Source organism: Grammomys surdaster, unplaced genomic scaffold (genome assembly GCF_004785775.1).
Source record: "Grammomys surdaster isolate TR1022 unplaced genomic scaffold, NIH_TR_1.0 126271, whole genome shotgun sequence".
Classification (NCBI taxonomy): domain Eukaryota; kingdom Metazoa; phylum Chordata; class Mammalia; order Rodentia; family Muridae; genus Grammomys; species Grammomys surdaster.
In genome coordinates, this window is record NW_021621071.1 from 8,967,507 (window position 1) to 8,977,580 (window position 10,074).

The 10,074-nt window shown below is 41.1% G+C and overlaps 1 pseudogene; it reads left to right on the forward strand.

Moving 5' to 3' along the window:
- The window catches only part of LOC114613690, a 61,969-nt pseudogene extending 54,231 nt beyond the window's left edge, over positions 1-7,738 (forward strand).
- Positions 7,739-10,074: the final 2,336 nt, after the last annotated feature.

Consider the following 10,074-nt stretch of genomic DNA (forward strand, 5'->3'; position numbering starts at 1 on the left):
ATCTATCTATCTATCTATCTATCTATCTATCTATCTATCTATCTATCATCTCTCTTTATCAATCATCTATCTATATATCTGTATATCTACCTACACACCTACCTATCTAGCATCTTTCTCTATATCTATCCACCCACCCATTCAATATCTATCTATCTATCTATCTATCTATCTATCTATCTATCTATCTATCTATTGTATATAGATATATATGTGTGTATATGTAGATTATGTATACACACACACACACACACACACATATATATATATATACACTGTAGCTGTCTTCAGACACACCAGAAGAGGGCATCGGATCCCATTACAGTCACCATATGGCTGCTGGGAATTGAACTCAGGACCTCTGAATGAGCAGTCAGTGCTCTTAAAAGCTGAGCCATCTCTCCAGCCCTCAGGTTCTTAGTTTTAAGTATGTGTGTATATGTGTATGGGGGTGGGGTGGGGTGGGAGGTATATATATCTGTTTGAATACAGGTGCCTGTGCAGTTCACAACAGAGCTTCAGATCTCCTGGAGCTGGAGTTAGAGAAAACTGTGGGCTGCCTACTTAGGTGCTAGGAATTAAACTTGGATCCTCTGTAAGAGCCATACGGGGTCTTAACCACTGGGCTATTCTTCTATCCCTGAAGCCCGTTTGTTTGTTTTTAATTAGTCTCGCAAAAATTTCTGAGTCTGAAATCATTGTGTGTATATAAAAAAGTGTTCAGGTGTTCAGTATATAAGCCACTGACAGTTGGAAGTTTTCAGTATATGCTCAAAAAGAATTCTATCTCAAAGGTCTCATTTGCCAAATGGTCGGAAATCTGGAATAACATTTATCACAGAAAACCAGAACTGGATACAACGTAAAGATCAATGGATCATGCAGAGGCCAGTCCTAAAGAACCCATCCACACCACAGGTCCTGCATCGATGGCTCAGGGAACATCACAGAGGAGGATGGAACAACTGTCGGAACCAGAACGCCAAAGAGTCTGCCTTGAAACAACCTCTCCCAGAAATGGCTGAATAAACAAGGCTGGAACCATGGCAATATTAATGGGCCTGTCAACACAGGGGGGGAGGGGACTTCTTGGAATCTCAGTTCTACACAAAGAACTACAGGCAACTAATGATTGGCAGAAAAGGGAGAGTCAACCTCTTCCAGGGATAAGCCTCCTTATGGGTTGTCCAAGGTGAGAGATCAGCCCTGAACTCATACACATATACAAACAACAAAAATGGACACAAGTTGTATTTATATGTATATTTGTATACACTACACACATTCACACAGACACTTTCTGCAACATGCGTGTGTGTGTGTGTGTGTGTGTGTGTGTGTGTGTGTGTGTGAGAGAGAGAGAGAGAGGTATAACTAAGGCTATTGAATTTAGAAGCACAGAAAAAAGGGGGGTCATTGGGAGGGGCTGGAGGAGGAAAGAGAGGAGGGAAAGTGATATATTTCTATTTCAATTAAAAACATACTAAAAAATTTTATTAAGTGGAGAAACTTGTTTGCGGTGATTAAGACTTAGCCATTAGATGGCTTTTTCTAGCCTATTGTTTCTGACACTCTGAGAAGCCTTCACGGTCTTCTCTTTGCTATCAAAAGTGTCTTTCCAGAAAGAATCAAACTCATGAATGAGAGTTATTATCATGTTAAGAAGGATTAGTATTTTCATCTAAAGGAATGATATTAAATAATGGGTTTCAGCAAGCTGAGAGACTATTAATGTTATAAGAATTGTTTAAGGTCCTTTTGAAATTCTGACTGTATAGGGCTGGCTTCTGTTAATTGAATAATTTTTTTAATGTGTGCTTTTGACAGGCAATATGCAAATAGACGGCTCACCAACCTGTCTTCATCCTGAATTCAGGACCAGAAAGTAATGTCTAGGGAAATCTCATTAGTGACTTTTCTGATTTTCCATTAAGCTTGTCTCTAAAAATCATCGTATATAATGTTGGCGTACACCCTGACCAAGTTTTCCACATTTAACTCTTTCCCTCCGCAGACAGCTCCCAACATACAGTATTTCAATTAAACAAAAGCAAAGCTCATCTGATAACTACCTTTCAGGTTTGAAATTAAGAATTTTTCTAGGTTAACGCTGTGTTGAGAGATACTCTTTCAGGACACTGAGAACTGGTCCATAGTATTTCCCAATGAACCATGTGATCATGGAATTAAACACCAGAAGCTCTACAATGAACTGTGCTGCCAAGCCATGATTCTTGGTAGGTTCAATATATTAAATGCCTTTGACCTGACAACTTTAATTTATGTTAGGCGTATCTGATGCAATTCCATGGTAAATGAAGGAACCCTCGGAACATGTCCCAGGAAGCTGGTTTGTTGCAGTGATCACACTTCAAGTTGATCACCATGCCAAGTGGTTTTTCCTTGTAACTAATTGCAGATAGAGATACAGGTGTTGCCTGGTTTCTATATCCCTTTTAAGTTCTTCCACTTCTCAGCATAACTGCAACATTTCGCATAGAGTGTGTTTTTCTTCATATCCAGTAAACGTCTGTGGAACATGAATGTTACTTTTATCCACTTTCTTCTCTAGAATTGGCAGCCACTGCAGTGCATGCGTTACTCCTATGTGCTAGAGAAAAAAGCACAAGGATGATAAAATAATTCCATCTTCCCCTTTAGGGAATTTCACATGAGACAACAATGTTGCAGCAGAGACTCCATTAGAATTTCTTAGCCTCAAGGACAAATGTTAATCTCAGACCCAGGAAGCAAACTCATTCATAACTCATGTGTATACAGTTTAATAGGTCTACCAAACAATGCTTGCCTGCTCATGAATTCATGCCCACAAATGACAGATACATAATGTAATTACTTAACAGAGGAAAATGTGCTGAGAATTTTTCTACTCTCACATACTTGGTATATGAAATTAAAATATCTGGATGGGGACTATAAACAAAAAAGTTGTTTTTCAGATTACAAGACGTTTGTCGGAATATTGCTGATCAGTAATACTGTAAATCCACTCACCTGTAAGACTTGTTCTCGGACCAAGAAAAACTCTTCTTTAGTGTCCTCTTAAAGAGAATTCATTCTTATTTTTCACCTGTTTAGAAATCTCTCCCACAGCGTTCAAATTAACATGGCCTCCCCAGGTTACTCTTTTTTTCTCACCTAAGGTTTTTTTTTTCCATTTTAAGATTCATCACAATTTATAGTAATCTTGCTTCTTTGTTGTTGTTGTTACTGTTGTTGTTTTGCGTTTACTTACCTAATTAGTATCAGCCTTCTTGACAACGATGACATTTTATGAGATTGTGGAATTAAAAAGAAATCTTACATATCTCCGAGAACTAGGGCCTTAGGGGAGCCAGTCTATGGGAGGGATTTGGTAAGCAGTCGGTGGCTCCGCCGTGACAGAGCCACAGGACAAGCTGCTTTCCTGTAAGCCAGCATCACCCAGCTAATTATCCTCATTTTGCTCCAAGTCCTGTAGCTCAGTCTTAGAAACAGAAAGTAAAGCCGCGGTGATAACGCAAGCCTATCATGTCTCTACCGAGGCAGAGGCAGGGGAACTAAAGATCCAAAGGTAGCCTCAGGTTACACAGCATGATTTTATCTAAAACAAACAAACAAACAAACAAGGCGCAATATAGTTAGTTTACCCAAGTGTGTGGAGGGGTCTCGAGAGCGCATGGAGTAACTGCCTGTCTCTAGGATTCTCTGCTCTTTGCTTCTGCTGCTTTCATCCTTGGGATCCCTGTCTTCTGTCTTAGAGGCACAAGAAGCACATAACAGTAGTCATGGCCTCTGGACACTAGGTGGCGTAACACTTCTCCCTCAGCGTGGCAACCTAAAAGAAATTCCTTTATTGACTTGATCTGTGTTATAGGGATTTGAGGGTAAATTTAAATTTATTGTCTGGAGTATGTTTCCATAGTAGAAACTTTGAAAATTATAAAACAAAAGAAAAAAACCCATTAGGCCTATCTGACTCTCCCTTGGGAATCCTCGTAATTTAATATATTGGCGTATTTCTTTCAACCTGTCTTGCTCATTTCCCACCTTTTAAAGAATAGCTAATTCATTATACATTTACTGTTAAGTGATTTTCTTCCAAAACATTCCATATTAGTAGAAGATATTTATGTAAATTATTTTAAAGGCTAGATAATGTTTCCTAATGTGAATAAACCTTGATTGCTATAATTAATCTCTTGATGGCAAAAGCTGAGGTATGTCAATTCCTTAGTTTGTACTAACTTGTTCTGCCATATTACCATGTGGCCCATAAAAATTATTCATTCATTCATTCGTTCGTTCATTCATTCACTCACTCAAGACAAGTTCTCAGCATAACACTGGCTGACCTGGAACTTGATCTGAAGGCCAGGTTGGCCTAGAACCCATAGAATTCCCCCCCAACCCCTTTCTGCCTCCCAAGGCGGGATTTTTCCCCCTCTATGCTCTTAAAACACCTGCCATATATATAAGGCCCCAAGACCTTAGCCACGGATGGATGTGGCCTCCCCCCCAGCCTTGAGCAGGCCCGATAGACCTTGTTTACCACAATACACCAAATAATAGGACTTAGGAAGAGTTACCCACCTTGGCTGCACGTACAACCTGCCACAGGAACTTAGAAGAATAGACTGCCCGCTGAGCTTGCCTTGAGACATCTCTGGCTGTGACAAAGGATGGGTTCCCCCACCCATCTCCCGGCTGAAACAAGAAGGAGTTCGGTGGGGCTTTCCCTTTAAATTAGAAGAGCTGAATATTAAACTTAGAGCCTTGATCAGAAAACTTTGTCTTGGCTTCTTGCTTCTCTCGCCTCTCCGTCCCTTTTTTCACTTCCAGCCTCCCTTTCAGGTGAACCCAGTTCGTCCATGGCTGCAGGTGGCTACAGATGCAGTGACATATTTTGTTCAACCGTTTTACCCATTTCTCACCATTTTTATTTTTAAAAAAAGAATAGATAATATACTATACTGTTAAATAATTTTGTTTCAAAATATTCTTTGTTAGTAGAAAATATTTATAATGGATGCCACGATAGAAGTACCATCCAGGCCTTGGGACCCAGCAAGCACGTGGGCAGCAACACCTACCAAAAAAAGAGCCAGAGCCAAGATCCAGCCCATTAAAGCCCATAGCTGTGGGGAGGTCCCTAAATGCACTAACCGTTCTTTTTGACTTCTGTAGTTCCAGTGCTGGTTAACTGTTCTTGTTCATTGACTATGTCAAGCTAAGGTGTGGTTTTCCACTTAAAAATTCACCCTGAGAAAGTCTTGTGACTGCTCAGTGGTGTCGTTAGCCAGCTAGGAAAGACTTTCTATTGGCTTAAGCCCATGTTTGAGGGCTCTTCTCTGGTGGATATCATCTCACAAGATACACAAACTCCATAAACTGACTATATTGCTCCTGCTTGTGTGAGAGTGTGTGTACACATGTGTACATATGTGTGCATGTGTGTGTGCATGTGTGTATGTATGTGTACATGTGTGAGTGTGCGACTGTATCTTCTTTATTATTTCTTTTATTTTTTGAGATTATGACAAAATTAGATCATTTTCTGCTTATGGATCATTACTCCAAACCCCCTCAGATACTCTTTCTTACTCTTGTCCAAATTCATTTTTCATTAATTGTTGTTATTCATATATTCATATGTGTGTGTGTGTGTGTACTCATATTATTAAATATAAGCTGCCCAGTCTGTATAATGTTGCTTGGATGCATGTCTTCAAGTCTGATCATTTGTTGTCGAGTGACCAGCAGCTGTGCTTGTCCGTGGAGAAGGCTTCTGTCTTTTGCTCTCAGCGTTCCTCAGTTGCCTGGGTTCTTTGGGTAGAGTTTGCTTCTGTATTTTTGAGAGAAAAATCTTGTTATTAAAGAGTAAAGGAAATGGTGGCAGATGCCTTTAATACAGGCACTCAGGAAACGGAAGTAGAAGGATCTCTGAGTTTGAGGCCAGGCTGGTCTCCATATTGGATTCGAGGACACCAGGACTAAATAGAGAGACTTTGTCTCACAAAAAAAAAAATAATAAAATAAAATAAAAAAAAGGAAAGTTCTGTGCCACCATGCCTAGTAGATATTATATTTAGTACAACTTCACTAATGTTATTATTATGCTAGTTAAAGTGTTTGTTTGATAATTTAATAGACAAAATGCCTTGGCTCATGTTTCATTTTGCCAAGGAAACTGACCCTTTTAAATACATTTATCTGCTCGGCATGCTAATACTGTTTGTTCACTTCTGCAAAGGGTTCTTTGTGCTTTATCTATTTCAAGGAACCGTGTAAATTCTTCAAGCTGTTAATAAGCACATAAATCATATATCATACAATACATTTTCAGTTTTTTTAAAACATGAATTTATGGTCTTTTTGAAGTACAGATTTCAGTTTTAAGCTGAAAATGTTTTGACCTTGCTTATGACTTATTCCATTGACCTGAAGCTTAAAGTCGGCATTCAGAAGACGGGATTAGAAAATATTTATCCACAGTTTTTATTCTTTTAAAAGGATTTGGGCTGGAGAGATGGCTCGGCGGTTAAGAGCACTGACTGCTCTTCCAGAGGTCCTGAGTTCAGTTCCCAGCAACCACATGGTGGCTCACAACCACCTGTAATGGGATCTGATGCCCTCTTCTGGTGTGTCTGAAGACAGCAACAGTGTATTCATATACATAAATTAAATAAATAAATAAATCTTAAATTTTAGAAAAGTTTTGTTAGCCCATTGACAAGGACACTGGGTGTGGGGTAATGAATTTGATTTCATTTAAAAGCTTTCATTCGAAAACTTATATAACCAACAAAAAGTAATGCCATACTCAGAGAAAGGTTGTATTGTGGGACTGGTTCGGTGATCAGTTCCCAAAAGTCACCAGGGACAGAGAGAAGTGACTTCTGAAAGTTGTCTTCTGTCCTTCACATGGTGCACGCACCCTCATATATGAGCAATGTACACTGTGTGCACGCACACACATCATTAATGCTTTTCGAAGATAATTATATATGTACATTTCATCTTGTTATTCTGGAAATTTATTCAGATATGTGGAACTATCCAGGATAAACCTTGATATTCTTTTAAATTGCCAACCAATTATACATTATATTTCTGTTGAATCATCTTTTCCTTTCCTGATAATTGATGTCGCCTACTTTATAATAAAATTTTATGTATGCTTGTAACATCTTTAAAACCACCAGAACTAGTTAGCTCAGGTGGTTGGCGAGTCCACTGCGATGCTCAGGGAGGGCTATAAGACGGTCTTCGACACACTCTACCATAGCAACATTCCTCTTTTCGTCTTCTCGGCGGGCATCGGTGACATCCTGGAAGAAATTATCCGACAGATGAAAGTGTTCCACCCCAACATCCACACTGTGTCCAGATACATGGATTTCAGTGAGGAATGTTTCCTGAAAGGATTCAAGGGCCCCCTCATCCACACCTACAACAAGAACAGTTCCGTGTGTGAGAACTCCAGTTACTTCCAGCAACTTCGGAACAAAGCCAATATCATCCTGCTTGGGGACTCCATAGGGGACCTCACGATGGCTGATGGGGTCCTGGGGGTGTAGAACATTCTCAAGATTGGCTTCCTAAATGACAAGGTGGAGGAGCGGTGGAGCGTTACATGGACTCCTATGACATTGTGTTGGAGAAGGACGAGACTGGGGACGTGGTCAATGGGTTGCTGCAGCACATCCTACGCCAGGGGGACTGCGTGGAGCTATAGGGCTCCTAAGGCCCAGGCTGGGCCCTGCCTCAGCCATGAGGAGGTGTCCCTGCCCACAAAGCCTCCCCTGTGAGCACAGAGAAAAGCCCAGGGTAGACAAGAACTGCTGGGCCCTGCCACACCCCCCTGACTCCTTCCCCATGCCTCTGCCTCCCTCCTGCCTGGAAGAGGCTAGAGGAAGGCCTCGCCTGTGGGAAGGAGGCAAGTGTGCTTCCAAGTAAACCGTGGGCCCCAGCCTTCTAACCACAGTGTGAGCCTTCTACAGATCATCCGGTCCAAAGGTTCAGTCAGAAAGCTTTCAGAGCTGGGAATACAGATGGCCCATGGTGTAGCCGCTGTCTAGCATGTGGAGGGCCCTGGGTTCCTTCTTCAGCACTGTACGGTGGGGGGCTGGGGGAGGGAGAAAGAAAAGCTATATGTCAGACAAATATAATGTGTGAATCAGATGGAAATTAAAACAAACAAAACAAAAGAAAAAAAACCCACCAGAACTATGATGGTAGAATTAATGAAGTGTTGAGTATGCATTTTCTAAATTAGTTTTACTATGATGTAATTTGCATATAATATAATGTACCCTTTTAAAATGTGCAGATATGAAGTTTTGACAAATGCACACATTTCGGTAATCAAATAACCTCAACCATGATAAACACCTCTCATCCTAACATTTTTTCTCATGCCCCTCACACAGTCCCTCGCATGTATCCTGGGCCGCTATTGATGTTCTCTTTAACTACAAATTTATTGTAAGAAAAAAGTATTTTTCAATAAAAAATTAATTTTTACCATTTTTAGAGTCTTATATAAATAGAATAATACGTTGTGTATAGTTTTGTGCCTAACTTCATTTAAGAAATTCTTCCAGATTATCGTAAATACCAGTAATTGATTATTTTCATTCTTGAGGTGTACACTCCTGTAGAAAACACAGGGTATTATTTGGGTCCATGGATGAATGTTGTGCTCGCCCAGTTTTTAATGTTAGTCTGTCTCTGGTATGGTGTGATTGTCAGCCCTTCCCAAGGATATTTAATGACATATTTTATAGGTCAAAATATTTACTTATCTTAGAAAAATATAAAAGGGTGGATTTTCCAGACTATTTGAGTAGACAGTTGCTTAATTATTAAAACAATTGCAAAGTCCCTCTCCAGTTGTTTGCACTACTTCCCCTTCTTTCCACTCGACGGCGCCGGAGTTTGAGTTCTGAGTCCTTCCCAGTATCTGTTACATCCGTCGGTCTTCTTAGCCATGCGTCATCATTTCAATCCATAGCTCGCCTTGATGCTCATGAGTACCGATGTGGGCCGTCTCAATGAATTCAATGCTCACTTGTGGAATTTCTTTGTGCTACCCGTTTTTGTTCTATTTTCAATGAATTCATTCTCTTCTAATATCAGAAGTTTTCAATTTTTACGAGGTCCAATTAATCTTATTTATTTATTTATTTATTTACTTCCTGCTCACTGCCCCTTCCGGTCACCCCCTCCCACAGTCTTCACCCCTCTCCTTTCCCCTTCTCTGAGCTGGTCGAGGCTCCTCCTGGGTTTGTCCCCTGCTCCGGCACTTCATGTCTCTGCAAAGTTAGGTGAATCCTCTCCAACTGAGGCCAGACAAGGCAGCCCAGCTAGAAGATAACCTATCCCACCATAGAAACAACAGCTTTTGGGATAGCCCCAGCTCCAGATGTTTGGGAACTGCATAAAGGCCAAGCTGAACATCTGTTACATATGTGCCAGGAGTTCTAGGTCCAGCCCGTGTATATTCTTTGGTTGGCAGTTCAGTTTCTGAGAGCCCCAGGGGTCCAGGTTAGTTGACTCTAGGCCGCAATCCTTCCTCCTATTATTCCATCCGGGTTCCCAAGCGCCATCTGCTGTTTGGCCCTGGATGTCTGCATCTGTCTGAGTCAGCTGCTGAATAGAGCTTCTCAGAGGGCAGCCATGATAGGCTCCTGTCTGCAAGCATAACGGATTATCATTAATAGTGGCAGGGACTGGTGCTTGCCCATGGGATGGGTCTCAAGTTGGGACGGTTATTGATTGGCCATTCTCTCAGTCTCTGCTCTGTCCTCCATCCCTGCATTTCTTGTAGAGGGGATACATTTTGGGTTGAAAGGTTTGTGGGTGGGTTGGTGTCTCTATCGCTCCATTGGGGTTCCTGCCTGGCTATAGGTGGTGGCCTCTTCAGGTTGCATATCCCGAATGCTGTGAGTCACAGCTACGGTCATCCCCACTGATTCTTGGGAACCTCCCTTATTCCAGGTCTCTGTCTCACCCTAGAGATGCTCACCACCTACCCACTCCCATCAATTGCAGATTTCCATTCATTCTCAT